General features: G+C 46.7%; 1 protein-coding gene across 5 annotated transcripts in view; it reads right to left on the bottom strand.

Annotated features, from left to right (window-relative positions):
* Positions 1–22,006, bottom strand: part of RNF208 (ring finger protein 208) — a 128,558-nt gene that overhangs the window by 67,154 nt on the left and 39,398 nt on the right. The window contains exon 3 of one of the 5 annotated variants that reach the window (XM_068249832.1): positions 9,973–10,064. The exons of the other annotated variants lie outside the window; for them this stretch is intronic. The gene's annotated coding sequence lies outside the window, so the exon portion shown is untranslated. The remainder of the gene's footprint in view (positions 1–9,972; positions 10,065–22,006) is intronic. 5 annotated transcript variants of the gene reach the window in all.

Here is a 22,006-nt window from a genome sequence, read left to right as displayed (position 1 = left end):
ACCTGCTGTTTAATTAAAGTGTAAGCTCTCCTGCGCACTGCGCAGAAACCGAACCAAACCACAAAAAACAGATAATTAAAGGACACTTGAAGTTAGAGGGATCTGGAGGCTGCCATATTTATTTACTGTTAAACAATGCACATTGCCTGGATGTCCTGCTGATCCTCCACCTCTAATACTTTTAGCCATAGACCATGCACAAGCATGCAGCAGATCAGATGTTTGACTGATGTCTGGCTGGGTTTGCCACATGCTTGTTTCAGGTGTGCGATTCAGAAACTACTGCAGCCAGAGATCAGCTGTACTAGCCAGGGAACTGCTACTGTTTAAAAGGAAATAAAAATCGCAGTCACCATATCTCTCTCACTTCAGGTTTCCTTTAAGGCCTCTTTCACAGTGGGACATTAAAGTCGCACGTTAGAAAACGTTTTAACGAGGACTAACGCACAGCAAAACAAAGTCTGTGCGACATTCACAGTGCACACGTTGGGTTTGTGTGTAACGTGTAGCATTATTAGAAAGTGCTGCATGCTGTGAGTTATACACGTTATTAGCTGCGTTGGACTGTTTGCACATGCTCAGTAATGACCTGGAAGCATACTTTTCATTGCCTGTATGCCTACCGTATGCGACGATAGCAGGGCATAGAGTTGCGTTGTGACATTTTTGGGACGTTGCGTTATTAGTTTGCGTTGCGACTTTAACGTCGCATGAAAATGCAACGTCCCACTGTGAAAGTGGCCTAAAGGACAACTGAAGCGAGAGTGATATGGAAGCTGCCATATTCATAAATAATACCAGTTGCCAGGCTGTCCTGCTGATCCTCTGCCTCTAATAGTTTTAACTATAGACCCTGAACAAGCATAGCAAATCAGATGTTTCTGACTGAAGTCTGAGTGGATTACCTGCATGCTTGTTTCAGGTGTGTGATTCAGACTGTACTGCAGCCATAGATCAACAGGACTGCCAGGCCACTGACAATTTTTTTTTTATTGAATAAACAATGTACGGTACTAAGCAGACATATACCATATGTACATGTGCACAAGTCCACAAGAAAAAGAGTATTATTGGTTTCAACGTAGGTGTTGTTACAGTAATTAGCCCGACACTATCACAGGGAGGTCAGTGAAGAGGTTATATGAGGATTACTGAACTCGGGGCAACTCGTTTTTGTTATTTTGCAAAGACTGCAAAGTTTGCCACCAGACCCTTTTTAATGCATTTTTCATTCAAAACAATGTTCCATGAAATGGGTAGGTAAACAAAGCGGCAGCAGTCAGGCTTCCGGAACGCCGCCCGGCTAAACATAGAAATCATGCTTAGAAGGAGGTGAAATTGCCGGAGAGAGGCTGTGAAATTGGTTACTGTGCCTCCCGCTTCACAGAGGCATTTCCAGATTACTTATTCATCAGGCAATTATCTTAACTGCACATAACTCGTTAGCTGTGGGGCTGCTATTGATTGGTGCTGGAGAAGAGCTGGGAGAGTCTGCGGGGAGGCTGGGCTGATCACAGGCCGCACTGAGGGGGCCGGGGGGGGGGGGGGGGGGGCGGTTCAGATGCAGCATGAGGCTTACAGAACAGGAGGGACAGGAACACGCTAGTCCCAAAATGCAGGAGCCAATCACAATCAATCTTAGCAACAACAAGAGAAAGCTTGATGCGCACCTGATACTTGCTTGCCACTTAGCACAGTATATTAGCAGGGCCAGATTTAAAGGACAACTGTAGCAAGAGGGCTATGGAGGCTGCCATATTTATTTCCTTTTAACCACTTGCCGACCACGGCTTTCTGCACTGATCGGTGCTGCGTGGGCTCTCCAGCCCGCAGCACCGATCAGGAGTGAGCCAGGGCGATCAGACTACCCCCCTTTTTTCCCCACTAGGGGGATGTCCTGCTGGGGGGGTCTGATCGGCGCCGGCTCTGTTCGTTCGGCAGGGGGGCTCCTCAAAGCCCCTCTCCACAGCCATTTTCCGCCTCCGTCCCCCTCCGGCGTTTCCCTTCCTCCTCTGGGCAGCGTAGGATGGAGATCCGTCCTGCGCCGCCTACAACAGATGCTGGCGAATGAGAATGCGGCGATCCCCGGCCAATCAGAGGCCGGGGATCGCCGATCTGCCTTACGGCGCCGTATGATGTAAACAGCGGGGATTTCTTCCCCGCCTGTTTACATTTTGCCGGCGAGCCGCGATCGGCGGCTCTCCGGCTGTTCACGGAGACACCCTCGTGAACTGACATGGAAAGGCCGTTCAATCGAGCGGCCGTTTCCATGGTAACCCGCAGACGACCAGTTTACGCCAATCGGCGTTAGCTGGACGTCAAGAGGTTAAGCAATACCAGTTGCCAGGCAGTCCTGCTGATCCTCTGCCTCTAACACTTTCAGCCATAAGGGCTCGTTTCCACTGTAGCGGTGCGGAATCGCCTGGATTCCACCGCTGAAGAAATCGCATGCGGCTGCATTTCCCCATGCGGATTTACCCACGATTTCGCATGCGATTTCGCATGGCAAGGAGCCAGGCGAATTTAACCATGTCACTGCCTGTGTAAAGTTCCATTGCCTTTCATGCGAAATCGCGGGGAAATCCGCATGACAAAGCCGCATGCGATTTCCCTATTGAATGCATTAGCGGCGATTCGCCCACATTCCTGCCGCACGGGAAATCTGACGACCCTGTCGTGCAGATTTTTCCCACACCGAAAAACGCTGCCGCCGCCGCACACGTGGAAACAGCCCCATCCACTAACATTGAGTATGCGAATCCGCATGCAGTGCCCGCATGCGGATTCGCTATAGTGGAAACGAGCCCTAAACCCTGAACAAGCATGCAGCAGAACAGGTGTCTCTGACATTATTGTCAGATCTGACAAGATTAGCTGCATGCTTGTTTCTGGTGTTATTCAGACACCACTGCAGCCAAATAGATCAACAGGACAGCCAGGCAACTGAAATGGTATTGTTTAAAAGGAAATAAAAAGGCCTCCAGCCTCCTTCAGTTGTCCTTTAAAGTAGATATGAAAATAGTTTAAAAAAAAGATTTTCTGCCAGTCCCCTGCAGCCACCTTGTGCCCGCGCTGGTCCTCAACAATCCTTCGGTCCTCTTGCCGCTGCGCAAGTTTCGGTATCGCCAACTTGAAAGATGACCGCCACTGCACCTGTGCGGCCCTGGCCGCACACATCCTCGCTCCCGCTGCCATGAAAGTCCTGCGCAGGCGCAGTACGAGAAAACCTTGCCCTGCGCCTATGCAGGACTCTCTCAGCAACATGAGCAGGAGCGAGGCAGTGGACGTGGCGACTGGCGATGCCAAAACTGCGGCGTGGATCCGGAAGATTGTTCCAGGACGGTGTGGGTAGAGGACGTGGGTAGAGGAGATATCTTCAGGTCCACTTTAAAGCGGACCTGAACTCAGAACTTCCTCTCAGCTCTGAGGGCTATTAGATAACGCGTGCAGGAGCCGTTTCCTGCACGCATTGTCTAGCCTGTGGCATCGTCGGGATGTAGCGGTGCAACGTTGATTAGCGGCGGTAGTCATTAATTAACTCGACGGGAAAAAACACCGGCTCCCGGCGGTTCAACGCTCCTGGGGGCGTTAAACCGCAACGCACTGAGACGCAGCGTCAGGTGTGAAAGGTAAAATGAAGGACTTTCATTTTCCCTTGGTTAAAGCAAAGTTACGACTTTGCGTCAAAACACAAGAAAAGGCGTCTAATGTGAAAGAGCCCTAAAAGATACACAACAACATAATACCCTTTAAAAAAATGTTTCCTTGTTACAGCTGATACAAATCCTGCAATAAATCTGCAGTGTGTCTAGTTCCTGCTTTCATGGAAGCTGACAAAGGGTTAAAATCTTGTGTTTACAAATTAGCTGCTCTGCTAGCAGCCAGCTGACATAGCTGAGAGATCAAATTACAGTTGTGATTAGGCACAGGTGAGGGGGCATTAGACAGGCTAAACCAGGCATGGGCAAACTCGGCCCTCCAGCTGTTATGGAACTACAAGTCCCACAATGCATTTGCCTGTATGAGTCATGACTGTGGCTGTCAGACTCCTACAATGCATTGTGGGGCTTGTAGTTCCTTAACAGCTGGAGGGCCAAGTTTGCCCATACCTGGGATAAACTCTCTAAATACAGGGTGCATTTCTCTGTTTCCCTTCTGTCCTATGCAAGAGTTCAGGTCCACTTTAAGAGAAATGAAGTTTTCTCCGCTCCTCTCGCTCCACACCGATCCTATCAAATGAATGCCTAAACTGCAATATATGGTAAAGATTAGATTGTGAGCCAGTCTGAAGGACAGTTAAAGAGAAACTCTGACCAAGAATTGAACTTTATCCCAATCAGTAGCTGATACCCCCTTTTACATGAGAAATCTATTCCTTTTCACAAACAGACCATCAGGGGGCCCTGTATGACTGATATTGTGGTGAAATCCCTCCCACAGGAAACCCCTCCCACAAGAAACTCTGAGAACCGTGGTACTCCTGGCAGTTTCCTGTCAGTGAACCTTGTTGCATTGTGGGAAATGGCTGTTTACAGCTGTTTCCAACTGCCATAAAAAGCATGCAGCAGCTACATCACCTGGCAACAGTAAAAATGTCACCATGTAATAAATGTCAGAATGTAAATCAGGAAGAGGAAAGATATTACAGTGGGCAAACACTGACTAAATCATTTATACATAATTATTGTAAAAATGAAGCACTTTTTTAATTACATTAATTTTCAATTTAAGTGACACAACTATATACTCTGTACAGCACTGCAGAACATTTCTGTGCTATATAAATACTAAATAATAATAATAAGAATAAAGTAAGCCAGCTGAAATAACCATTTCTGATAAACCTTGCAATACAGAGAGAGTCACTGAATGGACCGCAAAGCTGGACATTTCCTTTCAAGGAAACCAGTAGCAGGAGAAATGAGGAAGCCGCTATTGTTACGCTGATCTCTTGGCTTCTGGAATGCCTGAGTCACATTTGGGAAGCATGCAGCCGCTTCAGTCAGAGATGAGTCAGGACATCTCATCTGCATACTCCTTCTGGGTCAGTGATTCAGGAAGTATTAGCACCAGCAGATCACACAACAGAGACTGAACTTCATCCCAGTCAGAAGACGATAACCCCTTTCCACAAGACATCTTTACGTTTTTTTTTTCGTATAGATCATCAGGGGGGTCTGAATGTCTGACAATATGGTGAAACCCCTCCCACAGTGTGATGTCATGACCAAGGTCCTGACAGTTTGCTGACTGTGAACCTCATTGCATTGTGGGAAATAATGCCTGTTTCCAACTGCCAAGCAAGCTGTATCTCCCTCTATGCCACAGGTGTGGAACTCCAGGCCTGGAGGGCCAGATCCCTGCCAGTGTTTAGGATGGACTGAGAAAGAGAGGAATGTGTTCTACCTGATGGACCACACCTTTCCTGATTCAAACCCATCAACTAATTTGAGCTGTGTCAAAAATGTGTGAGGACCTCGGCCCTGGAAGGACGAGTTTGGCATCCCTGCTCTATGCGCATAAATATATATCAACCTTTTAGCCTATCATATTTTTAGAGGATGTGGTTATAGATAAGGGAAGTTGGTGCTGTACGTTTTTTTTCTTGTCTGCCAGCAGTAAAGATGACAACCTTCAGGCTCAATGTGGATCAAACAGCATGAACGAATTTCATGGGGAATATCAATAATTTCTAGATCTGTCTTCTATTTTTTGAACTCCTCACTCTGCAATGTATTCATTTATTTTTCCTCCTACTACAATCTTCCAGTAAATTTCCTATTTAAGTATCTTATATACTCGTGTATAAGCCTAATTTTCCAGTGCTAAAAATTGCTGAAAAGTTACCCCCTCGGCTTATATGTGAGTCAGTGGAGCAGAAAGCATGGTGGAGCAGATTTCATTACTGGCGTGTCCGTTTGCTGAATCTGTGCCCCCCATCCCCTGCAACATGGTGCGCAGAGTGCGCTGCTCAAAACTACCTGTGTCTCCTGGCATGTGGAGTGGAATGTGCAAGCAATGTGTCAGTGGTGCAATGATCGGGGATTTTTCCTGTGTGGCAATCGCTGTGTCTCATATCTATGATGCCATCTAGTGGCGTCTTGAGACACAACTATTATCCTTGGGGCACATCTGGCTATGGGTTCTGACTTGTACTGGAGGCACATCTGGTTACTGTGGAGGGGGCTATACTGGGAAGGGGGCTTATACACAAGTCACTCACTGTTTCCTGGTTTCTGGAGGGAAATGTGGGTACCTCGGCTTATAAGCAGGTCGGCTTATATGCAAGTATATACAATATTTGAGTGATGAGTGAGAATGGCATTTATAATTTATACTTTTTGTTTATTATCAGTAGTGATGCTCATCCGAAATCCGGATTAACCGGGATATCCGACCATTTTTACACTATCCGGATCAGATTCCGAATCCTGGATAGCTTTAGAAATCCGCATAGCTATCTGCGGATAGTTTAATGCATGACCCGGATATCCGCGGATATCCGAATCCGAAATACTGTAACTAAGGTGATGACGTCCTGGAGCCAATAAGAGGGCTCCCAGCAGAAGCTGGGAAAGGAACACTGGCCAGCCCCACTGTATAATAAGGAGGGCTGCCATGATGAGACAGATCGTTCTGGCTTGCTGAATGCTCACTGAGAGACATGCTGCAGTGCTGGTGGCCTAGCGAGGGCTGCCTGTATACAGTTATAAACCTAAATCTGTTCATTGATTAACCCCCTCACTACTCTATAGTAATCGTTATTTAGCTTGATTGATTATCTCATAGTGTGACAGTTATGCTGCATACACACTTGAGATAAAAGTCTCTGGAAAATGCAAGATCACAGACCAATTTTACCCCCTTCCATGTAGTATGAGAGCCATACCTTCACAGTCTATTCTATGGAGCTGCACTCCCCATCAGATAAAATCTTTGCAAGATGCTGCACACAAAGATGCCCGTACACATTCAAAAGATCATTATCTGCAAAAGATCTCTTCCTGCAATAGATCCATTCCTTCAAAATGCATTCATAGTCTATGAGATCTGCAGATCCTCATACACACCTTGTTTAACAGACTTCATCTGCATATCTGGCAATCATCTGCAGATCTGAAAATCCATCCTGGTGGATCTGATCTGCAGATGATCTGCAGATGATTGCCTGCTAAACAAGGTGTGTATGAGGATCTGCAGATCTCATAGACTATGAATGCATTTTGAAGGAATGGATCTATTGCAGGAAGAGATCTTTTGCAGATAATGATCTTTTGAATGTGTACGGGCATCTTTGTGTGCAGCATCCTGCAAAGATTTTATCTGATGGGGAGTGCAGCTCCATACAATAGACTGTGTAGAATATGGCTCTCATACTACATGGAATGGGGTATAATTGGTCTGTGATCTTGCCTTTTCCAGAGACTTTTATCTCAAGTGTGTATGCAGCATCAGAGTGTGTGCTGCACAGCTGCAGTGCTGTTGCTGGGGCAAGGGCTTTACACAGTGATAAGCTCAGTGATTAACCCCTTCACTATCGCTACACTATTGTTAATTCATTAATGTGTTAGTGTGCACTAGTGTCTTCTCCTCTGCTGTCTGACTGTCACTTGGCACGTGTCTCTTCGCACTTGGCACGTGTCACTTGGCACATGTCACTTGGCACGTGTCACATGGCATGTGACACGTGCCACTTGGAAAGTGCCACGTGACACGTGCCAAATGACACTTGGCAAGTGACACGTGCCAAGTGCCATGTGACAAGTGCCACGTGACACTTGGCAAGTGACACGTGACACGTGCCAAGTGCCACGTCCGGCAGGCTCCTGGCATACGTTACACCTGCTGCTGCTGCATTGCCTTGCTCCTGCTGCCTGTGCAGCTCCCACCGCCAGGCCAGGGTGCCACAGGCCACTGATACCACCTATATTTAATCCAAAACACAATTGCTGCATCATTTTTCTGAGGTGTCTTGGCTGAAAACTGTCATGTCCCAGTTGTGCGGTTGGACTTTGGACACAATGTGGGCTGCACGACCGCTGACTGGAACCTAGGCCTGATGTTAATTGACAGCCATTTTTTTTTTAAGTCCCCACATCATCAACTAGTGTTCCCCTTTGCAAAATAATGATGATACATGCCTCATTTACCCTAAAAACACATTTTAAAGGGAAGGTTCAGGGAGGGTGGGCAAAAAATAAAAATCAAATTCCACTTACCTGGGGCTTCCTCCAGCCCGTGGCAGGCAGGAGGTGCCCTCGCCGCCGCTCCGCAGGCTCCCGGTGGTCTCCGGTGGCGCGCCCCACCTGGCCAGGCCGGCTGCCAGGTCGGGCTCTTCTGCGCTCCAAGGCCCGGAACTTCTGCGTCCCACGCCGGCGCTCTGACGTCATCGGACGTCCTCCGTGCTCTACTGCGCATGCAGAGCGCCGGCGTGGGACGCAGAAGTTCCGGGCCTTGGAGCGCAGAACAGCCCGACCTGGCAGCCGGCCTGGCCAGGTCGGGCGCGCCACCGGAGACCACCGGGAGCCTGCGGAGCGGCGGCGAGGGCACCTCCTGCCTGCCACGGGCTGGAGGAAGCCCCAGGTAAGTGGAATTTGATTTTTATTTTTTGCCCACCCTCTCTGAACCTTCCCTTTAAAGCTATTTAAAGGGCACTCCTGGTTTTTCTATCCAGATATCCGAATAGCCCGGATATCCGCGGATAATGCAAACGGATATCCGCGTTCACGCGGATATCTAAAAGGCTGGATTCGGATATCCGAACCGGATCCGGATATCTAGGTATCCGGATCCGGATCAATTTGGATTTCAAAAAGCACTATCCGAGCAACACTGATTATCAGTGGAGATTAAATCTGTACATCGGTCATTGCTAAAAACTGTTAACCAGAACAATCACCAACGATCATTTTGGATAACGGCAACACAGGTTACTGGTAAACCACACGTGAACGCCCCCACCAAAAAAAAAAAAAAAAAGAGATGGCCATATCTGGGCTGCTTCAGTGCCCCAATAAACTCTGTGGTCCCCCAGCCTTGCCAGCCCCCCTCCATCTTGCAGCTTTACACACTCTCCTTCCCGCATGAAGGGTTCATGTGCTGTCCACTTGCAGGCACTCTTTGGGCATGCCCCTCAAGACTGTGCACACCAGCCAGGGGTGGGAGGGGGAGAGGGAATGCCCTGGGCTGGGCAAATGTTTCCAGACCGAGCATGCCAAAAATGTTCCTGACCATAGCTACTGTGCAAAGCTATTTGTGGGCGCGATTGTGAAGATTGTGGGTGGAGAGGACAGAGCATGCTCCCCAGGGCTGTGGAGTCGGAGTTGAGTAGTCAGAGCCATTTTGGGTACCTGGAGTCGGAGTTGGAGTTAGTGGTTTCATAAACTGAGAAGTTGAAGTCAGGAGTCGGATGATTTTTGTACCAAATCAACAGCCCTGGAACAGTATTAGACTAAGGAATCGGAGTCGAGGAGTCAGAGCCATTTTGGGTACCTGGAGTCGGAGGTTTCATAAACTGAGGAATCGGAGTTGGAAGATTTTTGTACCGACTCCACAGCCCTGATGAAGACAAATGGGAAGCCATCTAAGCTAAAAGGCCACAGAGTTTAGGGGAAGCCCGCAGGGGCGTAACAAGAGCCACTTGTGACTGGGAAGTGTCCTGGGGGCTGTGGTGGCCCACTCCTCCTCCCTATCCCCACCTAATATTTACCTCCTCCAGCTCCATGCTTCACAGCTGCACACTCTCTGCTGTCATTTCCCAATCACATGACCAATGCAAGTCATGTGACTGAGAGCCAAAGGATGATTGGCTGCCTTCACTTCCATGAGGTGGGGGTTGAAGGGCCCCTGGACCCAGGGGGGCTCATAGTCACGCCCCTGGCCCCAGGTATTGTAGCCATGTATTTTTTTTCTTGATTCAGGTACCCTTTAAAGTAAACCTGAGACCAGTGGGAGTAAAGGATTCTTACTTACATGGGGATTTCTCCAGCCCCCTGAAGACCTTCAGCTCCCTCAATGTCCTTCCTTTCCTCTCAGTTGTCTTGCTGTGAAATTGGACCTGAACTCTGGCACAGGACAGAAGGAAAACAGTGAGAAATGCACCCTGCATGTATTTAGAGAGTTTAGCCTGTCTAATTTCCCCTCATCTGTGACTAATCACAACTGTAATCTAAGCTCTCAGCTGCCTCGGCAAAGCAGCTAATTTGTAAACACAGGATGTTAACCCTATGACTGCTTCCATGTAAGCAGGAAGTGGACACACTGCAGATTTAATGCAGTATTTTTTATCAGATGCAACAAAGAAATGTTTTTCCTTAAAGGTTATTATGCTGTTGCTTATCTTTTAGAGCAGAGAGGAAGTTCTTGAAGTTTGCGATCCAGTTGGGTAGCGGGCCACTGTATATGCGCTGTTCTGGGCCGTGCATCTTCTTCACTGTGCTCCTGTTGCTTGGAGTGTTCTACACAAGCGCAGTTACAGAAGCTCACGCACCGGCGCTCAGGTGGTACGTGCAGATAGTCCGTGACTGAGCCGAATTGAGGACTCCGGGGCTGACAGCGAACCGGACGGACACAGAGGGAGCAGATGGACTACAGGGGCCTGGTAGAAGCCCCCGGTAAGTAAAAAACCTTTTCTCCATTTGTCTCAGGTACCCTTAACCGCTAAAGGATAGCGTTACACAGATGGGCGTGAAGGCGGCGGCAGCCCCAGGACCGCCTAACGTCAATTGCCGCAAAGTCCTGGGGCGGGGATTTTGCAGGAGATCGGGCATGCCAATGCGCGTTTATCTCCACTTGGATGATGGAGCTCCATTCCGCCATCAGTCTCCCAGCGGTGATCGCCGCTAGGAGACTGTTAGATGGCGAAACTGCCGTCTATTTACTGTGTACAGCACTGCGATCTACGGCAGCGATGTACTGGGGACACGGCTGTCCCCCTGGGAGGCACAAGAGCGATCGACTGTCATAAGCATCAGCCTATGACAGCCGATCACTGTAACTGGCTGCCAAGGTGAGGGAGAGAAAATGATTTTTTTTAAAAAACAGTATATTTATTTAAAAAAATAAAAAAAAATGATATTTATAAAATAGAAAAAAATGCACCACCAATCAGACCCCACCAGCAGAAAGCTCTGTTGGTGGGCAGAAAAGGGGGGAATCACTTGTGTGCTGAGTTGTGCAGCCCTGCAGCGAGCCCTTAAAGTTGCAGTGGCCTAATTGGTAAAAAAAATAGCCTGGTCACTAGGGGGGTGTAAGCCTACGGTCCGCAAGTGGTTAAGTCCCGACTAGACGGATGACGGTATCCCCCTGATGACGTTGGGGGATTTTTTTGTATATTGTTTGAAAACCAGCCTTTCTAAAAATAGAGCGTGTGAGAGTGGAGTCCACCCACTCCTTACTGAGTGTTTTCTTTTAGGGTGGGTGACGGCTTCTGGCTGTGAGGTCACAGAAGGCAGTTTTAAGAGGCAGGAAGCCCTGACAAGCGAGCCACTCACGGCATGAGGTCATCGTATAAACACGCGGGTGCGTTTAGTGTTATATGGGAAGAGGGACAACGAGAGAGATTCCGATTGTACAGACTGCCAAGAAAAGGCTCAGCTGAGAGCCACACTTTCCATAATACACCTCCAAAATAGTTTTCAGGTCTCCTCAAGTGAAAAATGATGATGTATTCGCTCCGGTAGATGGTTAGGACTCTTGGCTTGCAGCGCTGCAGTCTCAGGTTTTAAACGAACCTGAGATGAGAGGTCTATGGAAGCGCCATATTTATTTCCTTTTAAACAGTACCAGTTGCCTGGCAGTCCAGCAGATCCTTCTGGTGAGTAGGGTTTAAATCACGCACCTGGAACAAGCATGCAGCTAATCTTGTCAGACTTGTCAGACATCTGATCTGCATGCTTGTTTAGGGCTGGTGCACACCAAAAACCGCAAGCAGATCCGCAAAACGCTAGCGTTTTTTGAACCGCTTAGTGTCATTTTGATAGCGCGGTTTTGGGGCGTTTTGGGGGCGTTTTGCGTTTTTTGCGTGCGTTTTTGCAAGCGTTTTTGGAAGCGTTTTGCGTTTTTCAGGAAAAGAGGTAGAAAGACCTTAAACAAAGGGTTAAAGTGCAATATATTGATGACACATGTCAAAACGCATCCGCATCAAAATCCGCTTGATCAAGCGGTTTTACAGGCGTTTTGCGTTTTTCCTATACTTAACATTGAGGCAGAAACGCATCCGAAATCCAAAAAATGCCTCACCCAGGCATTTTTCGTTTCTGCAAAACGCCTGCCGCTCTGGTGTGCACCACCCCATTGAGATACATTGACCAAGCAGATCCGCAGCCGCAAGCGGATCTGAAAACGCCCAAAAAGCCGCTCGGTGTGCACCAGCCCTTAGAGTCTACAGCTAAAAGCATTGGAAGCAGAGGATCAGCAGGATAGCTAGGCAATGTGCATTGTTTAAGGGCTTGTTCACACTAAGAGCGTTTTCGCTTTTTTTTAAGCACTGTCGATTTTTAAAATCACTTTAAAAGCGCTTCTGCAATGTTGCGCTATGTGTTCTCACATGAGCGATGAGCTTTCTTTCCAATCACAAACGCGGCTCCAGCACCATTTCCTGAGCGTTTGCGCTTCAATACAAAGTATAGGGAAATCGCAAAGGGCTTGAAAAAGCGATTTGGCCAGTGCTTTCAAGAATAAATACATTGGGGTTGATTCACTAAAACAAATAGCGTGCCTTATCACAGGCAACATGCCTTATCAGAGTTAGCATGCCTTATCAGAATTAGCATGCCTTATCAGAGTAGCATAGTGAGCGCTACAAACTTAAAGAGAGTCTGAAGCGAGAATAGATCTCGCTTCAGACCTCAGATATAGCAGGGGCACGTGTGCCCCTGCTAAAACGCCGCTATCCTGTGGCTTAACGGGGGTCCCTGTCCCCCCAAATCCCCTCCGTAATGCGGGGGAGCGCTTCCGCATTGGGGCAGGGCTAACCGCCGCAGCCCTGCCCCACGCGCGTATCTCCGCCTCTCCCCCGCCCCTCTCAGTCTTCCTTCACTGAGAGGGGCGGGGGAGAGGCGGCGATGCGCGTCTGATAGACGCGCTGGGAGGCAGGGCTGCAGCCGTTAGCCCTGCCTCCAGGAAGCAAAAATCTACGACCAACTTGCGACCAAGGTTTGCGGGGGGTGGGTTGGGGGGTCAGGGACCCTCGTACAGCCGCGGGATAGCTGCGTTTTAGCAGGGGCACACATGCCCCTGCTATATATGAGAGCTGAAGCGAGATTTAGTCTCGCTTCAGTGTCTCTTTAAGCCCCATACACATGCTCAACAGCGGTCTTTTATGCAGCACAATTATCAAACAACTTTTGTTGTGAAACAAGTTAAAACAACCAAAAAAGTTGTTTGCTATTGTTCAAACAACTGCTAAGACGTCAATCCAACGTCAATTCCTACTGGGCCAATCAAAGTGCGGGGATAAGGTCCTTTAAAGTGATTGGACCCGCAGGGGCTCAGGGCGGGATGAGTGGAGCTCTCGTCACTGCCAATTAGCAGGCATACGTTCGTAGCGCTCGCTACGCTACTCTGATAAGGCCTGCTAACTCTGATAAGGCACATTAACTCCGATAAGGCATGTTAACTCTGATAAGGCATGCTATTTGCTATAGTGAATCAACCCCATTGTACAGTGGGTTGCAAAAGTATTCGGCCCCCTTGAAGTTTTCCACATTTTGTCACATTACTGCCACAAACATGCATCAATTTTATTGGAATTCCACGTGAAAGACCAATACAAAGTGGTGTACATGTGGGAAGTGGAACGAAAATCATACATGATTCCAAACATTTTTTACAAATAAATAACTGCAAAGTGGGATGTGCGTAATTATTCAGCCCCCCTTAGTCAATACTTTGTAGAACCACCTTTTGCTGAAATTACAGCTGCCAGTCTTTTCAGATTAGATGGACAGCGTTTGTGAACAGCAGTATTCAGATCTTGCCACGGATTCTCGATTGGATTTAGATCTGGACTTTGACTGGGCCATTCTAACACATAGATATGTTTTGTTTTAAACCATTCCATTGTTGCCCTGGCTTTATGTTTAGGGTCATTGTCCTGCTGGAAGGTGAACCTCCGCCCCAGTCTCAAGTCTTTTGCAGTCTCCAAGAGGTTTTCTTCCAAGTCTGCCCTGTATTTGGCTCCATCCATCTTCCCATCAACTCTGACCAGCTTCCCTGTCCCTGCTGAAGAGATGCACCCCCAGAGCATGTTGCTGCCACCACCATATTTGACAGTGGGGATGGTGTGTTCAGAGTGATGTGCAGTGTTAGTTTTCCGCCACACATAGCGTTTTGCATTTTGGCCAAAAAGTTCCATTTTGGTCTCATCTGACTAGAGCACCTTCTTCCACATGGTTGCTGTGTCCCCCACATGGCTTGTGGCAAACAGTTTGCAGTTATTTATTTGTAAAAAATGTTTGGAATCATATATGATTTTCGTTCCACTTCTCATGTGTACACCACTTTGTGTTGGTCTTTCATGTGGAATTCCAATAAAATTGATTCATGTTTGTGGCAGTAATATGACAAAATGTGGAAAACTTCAAGGGGGCCGAATACTTTTGCAACCCACTGTATTTATTCAGTTCCAGGTCAAAGAGTTCACTTCCTGAGTGACGCCAGGAAGAAAAAACTAAATCGTCGCACAAAAGCGCTTAGAAAAGCATAAATTGCTCTGAAAGTGAAGGGAAAATCACTTTCCAAAGTGCTCACAAAAGCGCTTAGCGCTTGCAATTGCGCTAGCGATTTATAATGTGAACTAGGCCTAAAAGAAAATAAACATGTCAGCCTCCATATCTCTCTCGCCTTGGGTTCCCTTTAAATTCTGGGCAGGAAACGATCAGTGTAGAGTCCGTATGTTAATATTATGTATTTATTTAACACTTTTGACATTTTCTGCAGCACTGCATGGGGTATACCGGATGATATATGTCAGTAAAGGCATCTATATAGGTACATTAATTTTGACAGTTGATCAACCTTTCGATCTGATAATTTTATCGAACGTTAGGAGAATGGATGCCACGACTGATTGTTTCCATCTATTTATGTCCAAAATCAATTGAAAGAATCGATCGGGCATGCTGGAAAATCCGGGTTGCAAGAATTCAATTGGGTGCTCAGTGGTGATGGTGTTCAATTCCCTGACAGCCATCAGACTCGCGGCTGATCTCCTCCCAGGTGTACCGTATATACTCGCATATAAGCCGACCCGCGTATAAGCTGAGGTGCCCACTTTTCCCTCAGAAACTAGGAAAAAGTGATTGTCTCACGTATAAGCCCCCTCCCCCGTAGCCAGATGTGCCCCCAGTACAAGTCACCCTTCCTCCCCATAGCCAGATGTGCCCCAAGGAGGATGAAGCTGTCTCTCAAGATACCACTAGATGGCGTCATAGATATGAGACTTAGTGATTGCCACACAGGTAGAATCCCTGATCATTGCACCGTTTCCTAATGCAAAGTGTTGGCCGCGTTCCACGATTCACTACCGCACTTCCTCCTGCTGGCCAGAAGGAGGAATCGCACCATAGTGGAGAATTATACGCATGGAAATGCACGGAACACAGAAAAATAAACACATTTAAAAAAAGTTGCTTTGATGATTACAAAATCGTCTTTCCCCACATCGTGATTTCGATTTAAAAATTATATATCGTGCTGCCCTAATACTATCAGAGCCTTCTTTACATCACGGTTGGACAACTTGGACTACTGCAATGTTCTCTGTACAGGTCTTCCAAGCAAAAACCTGCACTGCCTGTAATTAGTAAAGAATGCTGCTGCAAGGCTGTTAACAAGCCAACCCCGCCTTTGCCACATAACACCAACCCTTCGCTCACTCCACTGGCTACCAATAAAATAGAGATCAAAAGAATCTAATAACTTGGTCACGCCCAGATTCCACCTCAAAACCTTTGGAGACAGAGCCTTCTGTCATGCTGTCCCTACACTTTAGAACACCCTGCCACACCCAATCAGGACATCTCCATGCCTGGAAGCAAACTGAAAAGCCACCTGTTTAATCTGGCATTGATGGACACCTGACTATTTCCTCTGTAACACAGCCCGGCCTGCAGCCCCGTATTGATCTGAGACATACAGTATCTATGCACTTTGAGTCCTATGGGAGAAAAGCACTTTACAAGTGTTGTTATTGTTGGGTTTATTTGTTCTCCAGTGTTTGCGAGGTTTTCCTCCCAGATCCAAAAAAACATACTAAGTTGTTTGTACCTGGTTAGAAGGTAAAGCTGTGCACTCTCCAGGTCTGTTAAAACTTAACTTTTAATGACTTCATAAAAAGTTCATCCAAAGAACATTCAATGCGTACAGCTGAGATGAGGTAGCGGGCAACCACGTGATGGGTAGAAAAAGGTGAATGACCCTTCACCTCCTTCTTTACACCCTTCATATGGCTATTAGCTCCATCATTAAAGTGAGTGTAAAGCAGGGGCGTAACAATACCCCCTGCAAGGGATGCAGGCGCAGGAAAGCCCTTGGAGGGTGAAGTCTGGTAGGGGGCCCGCCCAGGGCTGTTTTAAGGGGCAGGAGGGGGGCGCAGCACGGAATACTGGTGGCACCTATAGCTGGCTAACCTATACTGGGGGCAACCATACGTGACTACCAGGCTACTTATACTGGGGGCACCTACACCTGGCTACCCATACTGTAAGTATGTTTTTTTCAGTTTTTTTTATATCAATATTACACCTGGCCTGCCTTTCCAATTTCTGTTTTGGGTAGGGTTGGCGGAGTAGGGGGGCCCATCCAAAGTTTTACAGGTAAGGCCCAGTGATTTCTAGTTACGCCTCTGGTGTAAAGTAAAAAAAAAAGGGAAAAAAAAGCTAAACAATTACCTATTGACAAGGACTCTGGATCCTATTTATTTATTTAAAGCGGATCCGAGATGAAAAACTAACTATAACAAGTAACTTGTCGATATATCTTATCTAAAGTTTAGATGGTTTACACAGCAAATCTAGCTGCAAGCAGCTTCAACAGTATATGTGTAATGATCCGCTCAGCTGTGTGTAGACAGACAGCTGTTTGACCATTTCTTAAATCTGAGGGCTGCAGGTCTCTGGAAAAGAGACCTGTCTTTTCTTTGCAAGTTTCAGACCTGCTCTGCTGCTGAGGAATTTGCGTACATTTGTTATGCAAATCGCCTAGCTGCCTCCTTTGAAGGCTGGCAGTATAAAAGCCATGTTCTCCCAGAATCCTTGGCGGGTCATCCTTCATGGTTTGTTACTGATGAAATCTCCTAGAGTATCAGCCATTTGTTTGCTAAGGTTTATCTTAGAGTAATTCCTTGGGACTGTACTAGGCAGCTCCTCTAGTGCAGTCAGGTTGCTTTATCTGTTTTGTCTGTGTTGCCTCTCTGCTGCAATTGTCCTGTCGCCAGCGGTGGTCGACAGGAAATCGTTCTGTCTGGGGGTGCTAATCAGAGCAGCGGTTGCTACTGTTAGCCCCTTCTATTCATCTGTCTGGATTGCATTAGCCCTAATGGTAGTGGCAGTGCCTCCTTCTGTATCTCAGCCCTTGGGGTGTTAACCAGAGCAGCGGTTGCTACTGGTAGCCCCTTCTGTTTATCTGTCTGGATCACACTTGCCCTAGTGGTAGTGGCAGTGCCTCCTTCTGTATCTCTGCCTCAGGGGTGCTAACCAGAGCAGCGGTTGCTACTGGTAGCCCCATCTGTTGGTATGTCTGGATTGCATTCACTCTGGCGGAAAGAGCAGTGGATCCTGCTAAGCCTACTCCTGTACTTGGATCACACTTGCTCTGGTGGAAAAGAGCAGTGGATCTTGCTAGCTGTTTCGGTACTTTCTTTCACACTCGCTCTGGCGGAAAGAGCAGTGGATCCTTCCTGTTCTATCCCTGAACCCGGATCGCACTCGCTCTGGCAGAAGAGCGGTGGATCCTATCTACCCTATTCCTGTTTTCCGTTCGTCTTTCTGTCTTGTACGAACGCTTGCTGTAGGCTCGGTGAGGTACTGGTTTAGCAAGCTTTCCTGTTACTTGTTCATTTGTGTTCTTTCGTTAGTCAGGGTGGCGTGCTTGTCTCTGTTGCGCTTATCATGCGGAGACCGCGCCGTAAACGCGTTCGCTGTTGCGAATGAGTGTGGTGTTCGCGTTTAGCTAGCGTTTGTTATTTTCGTTATCTTCTCATTGTTGTTTGCTGTGCCTTTGCTACTCTCGTGCTCTGTTCTGCCTTCTGTCACTTCTGGCAATCGCATCTCTTGCGATTGCGTTCCCACTCTTGTTTCTGCGGATGTGTGTTCGCCGTCGCGGAGTGGCGACTAGATTGGTGGACAGACATTCATCCTGTCTCTGTGCTCTTCTCTTTAAGGGCTGTTCAGCCCTGCATTGCTTTAAATCTGTACAATTCCCATCTGGCATCTGTGGCCGTGCAGAGGCTGTGCTCGTCTGCACTCCACAGCGCCATCTGCTGGTGGGAATTGCCCTCTGCTGGTGCATTGCACCTAACCTGGGTTCTCTCAATTACACGTTCGTGGAGGTTTTCCGCAGTGTCAGCACGCGTTCTGTGCACTGACCACGGAAACTATTCCGCAAACGTTACAATATGGTTACTTCTTCTTGTGATACGATGACAGCAGCCATGTTCTGCTTGTGATCATTACACACAGGCAAGCTGCTGTACATCTCCAGCCCTCAGCCTGTGAAAACTTCACTCCCCTCTCCTCCTCCCCTCTGCCTCTGAAATGTCTGGCTAGTAACACTTCCTCCTCCTGCGCAGACTGAGCTCCCATAAGCCCTTGCTACATAGGTCTCAGAGTGCCAAGGCGCTGGAGGAGCTGTGGGCGAGGCTTGTTTAGTTTATAGGGAATTAGGGTATTTAAAAAAAAAAGTATTTGGCTTGAGGAATGCTCTATATATATATATATATATATATATATATATATATATATATATATATATATATATATATTTATATATATATATATATATTCGGTGTATGTGCCGCGATCACGCGAAAACGCCTTGACCGATTTGAACGAAAATTGGTATACAGATCCCTTACTACATGGGATGATATGTTCTGGGGGTCTCGCAGCCCCCCTGCACACATGGGCGGAGCTACAAACAGCCAATCAGATTTCACCCATTCAAGTCAATGGAAAAAATGTAAAAGGCTGCCATTCTCACAGTAATCAAGCCAGAGTCCCCACACTTGGCACAGTTGGTCACTTGGTGACTGAGATTACAAATCCAGGAAAAGTGGGCGGATCATAATACAGCCAATCAAATTTCAGCCATTCATTTTAAATGGGAAAATGTAAACTGCAACCATTCTTAGACTGTTAATCGCAGGGTTCTCAAACTTGACACAGTTGGTCACTGGGTGAATACGATTAAGATTCAAGAAAGTGGGTGGAGCCTACAACAGCCAATCAAAATTCACCTATTGATTTTCAAGGGGAATATTTAAACTGCTGCCATTCTTACACGGTTAATGGCAGAGGCTTTAAACTTGCTACAGTGGGTCTTTGTGGGGTCCAAATTCACAAAAGGGTCGGGGCCACAAACAGCCAATCAGATTTCCTTGGTAGATAAACTGCTTCCATTCACACATTTTTGATGCCAGGAACCTGAAAGCTCACAAACTTGGTCATTAAGTGACTGTGTGTCCAGGTTACAAAAAGTGGGCGGAGCCAAAAACAAATTTTACTAGGGAAATATAAACTGTAGCCATTCTTACACTGTTAATGTCACTGTTCTCAAACTTTGCACAGTTGGTCACTGGGTGAATGAGATTAAGAATTTGGAAGGTAGGTGGAGCCTACAACAGCCAATAAAAATTCACCTTTCGATTTTCAAAGGGAATATTTAAGCTGCTATCATTCTTATACTGTTAGTAGCAGATGCCTCAAACCTGGTACAGTTGGTCACTGGGTGATTAGGGTTCAAATTCAGAAAGGGGACGGAGCCACAAACAGCCAATCAGATTTGTTTATTTTTCAATGGGAAAATACAAAGTATTGATACCAAGGACCCCAAAGCTGATAAACTTGATAATTGTGTGACTGTATGTCAAGGTTACAAAAAGTGTGCGGCGCCAACAACTTAATTTTTTACATGGCAGGGTTCCCAAACTTGACACAATTGGCTACTAGGTGACTGGGATTAATATTCAGAAATGTGGGTGGAGCCTAAAATCATCCAATCAAAATTCACCTATTGATTTTCAAGGGGGAACATTTACATTGCTACCATTCTTACACTGTTAATGGCAGAGGTCTCAAACCTGATACAGTCAGTTATTGGGTGACTGGGGTCCAAATTCACTAAAGTGGGTGGAGCCACAAACAGCCAATCAGATTTTTTAGGTTATTATTTTCAGCCATTCTGTTATTGGCAGGGTTCTCAAACTTGACACAGTTGGCCACTGGGTTACTGTGACTAATATTCAGGGAAGTGGGTGGAGCCTACAGCAGCCAATCAAAATTCACCTTTTGATTTTCAAGGGGAATTGTAGCGATTGGTGGTAGCAAGATCAGAGTTCTGATTATCAGGTGATCTGCACTATTACCTATAATGCAGATATATACCTGATTATATGGTGATATGCAGAATCACCAATAATACAGATACACGAAACAGATGCTAAGTGGACAAGTACGTAGCACTATTTTATTGCACTGCGTGTAGTGATTGGTGCAACAGTATGTACTGACAGTTTTGGCAATACCTCACCAGAGGAGCTGGTGGGCATTGTAGTACAGCACCTCTCACCAGAGACGAGGGCTCCCTGGTGAGAGTAGAGTGGTCAGACAGAACGGTTCTGCAACAGACAGACAGATTACAGTACAGAATTGAAAGGCAAAAGCAGAACGGTATCCAGGCAGAGTTTGGCAGTTAGATCAGATAGGCCTTTATACAGGATCAGGAGACAGAGTGTAAAACACGCTGAGTTCTGAAAAGGGAGTGGGCCAAAAACAGCCAATCAGATTTGTTTAATTTCAATGGTAAAATGCAACTTATTGATGCCAAAGACCCCACAGCTCATAAACTTGGTCATTGAGTGACTGGATGTCAAGGTTAGAAATAGTGGGCAGAGCCAAAAACAACTCACTTTTTACTTGAGAAAATATAAATTGCAGCTATTTTTACACTGTTAATGGCAGGGTTCTCAAATTTAACACAGTTCGTCACTGGGGGACCAGGATTAATATTCGGAAAAGTAGGCGGAGCCTACAAGAGCCAATCACAATTCACCTATTGATTTTCAAGGGGAATATTGAAATTGCTGTCATTCTTACACTGTTAATGGCACAGGCCTCAAACCTGCTACAGTCGGTCATCAAGTGACTGGGGTTCAAATTCACTAAAGGGGTGGAGCCACAAACAGCCAATCAGATTTGCTTTTTTTTTTAATAAACTGCTTCCATTCACACAATTTTGATGCCAGGAACCCAAAAGCTCACAAAATTGGTCATTGAGTAGTGACTGTGTGTCAAGGTTACAAAAAGTGGGTGGAGTCAAAAACAGATTTTTCTGGGAAATTGTAAACTGCAGCCCTTCTTCACTGTTAATGGCAGGGTTCTCAAACTTTGCACAGTTGGTTACTGGGTGACTGGGATTAATATTCAGAAAAGTGGGTGGAGCCTAAAAAAGCCAATCAAAATCACCAGTTAATTTTCAAGGGGAATATTAAAATTGCTGCCATTCTTGCACTGTTAATGGCACAAGCCTCAAATCTGGTACAGTTAGTCATTGGGGTTCAAATTCAGAAAAGGGGACAGAGCCACAAACAGTTTCATTTCTTGGGAAAATACAAATTATTAATGCCAAGGACCCCAAAGCTCACAAACTTGGTCATTGAGTGACTGTATGTCCAGGTTACAAAAAATAGGCGGAGCCAAAACCAAATTTCACAGGGAAAATGTAGACTGCAGGCCTTCTTGCACTGTTAATGGCAGGGTTCCCAAACTTTGCCCAGATGGTCACTGGG

Source organism: Hyperolius riggenbachi, chromosome 8 (genome assembly GCF_040937935.1).
Source record: "Hyperolius riggenbachi isolate aHypRig1 chromosome 8, aHypRig1.pri, whole genome shotgun sequence".
In the NCBI taxonomy this organism is placed as follows: Eukaryota; Metazoa; Chordata; class Amphibia; order Anura; family Hyperoliidae; genus Hyperolius; species Hyperolius riggenbachi.
The sequence above is the reverse complement of the archived record's forward strand: the minus strand, read 5'-3'. Positions and strand labels throughout refer to the sequence as shown.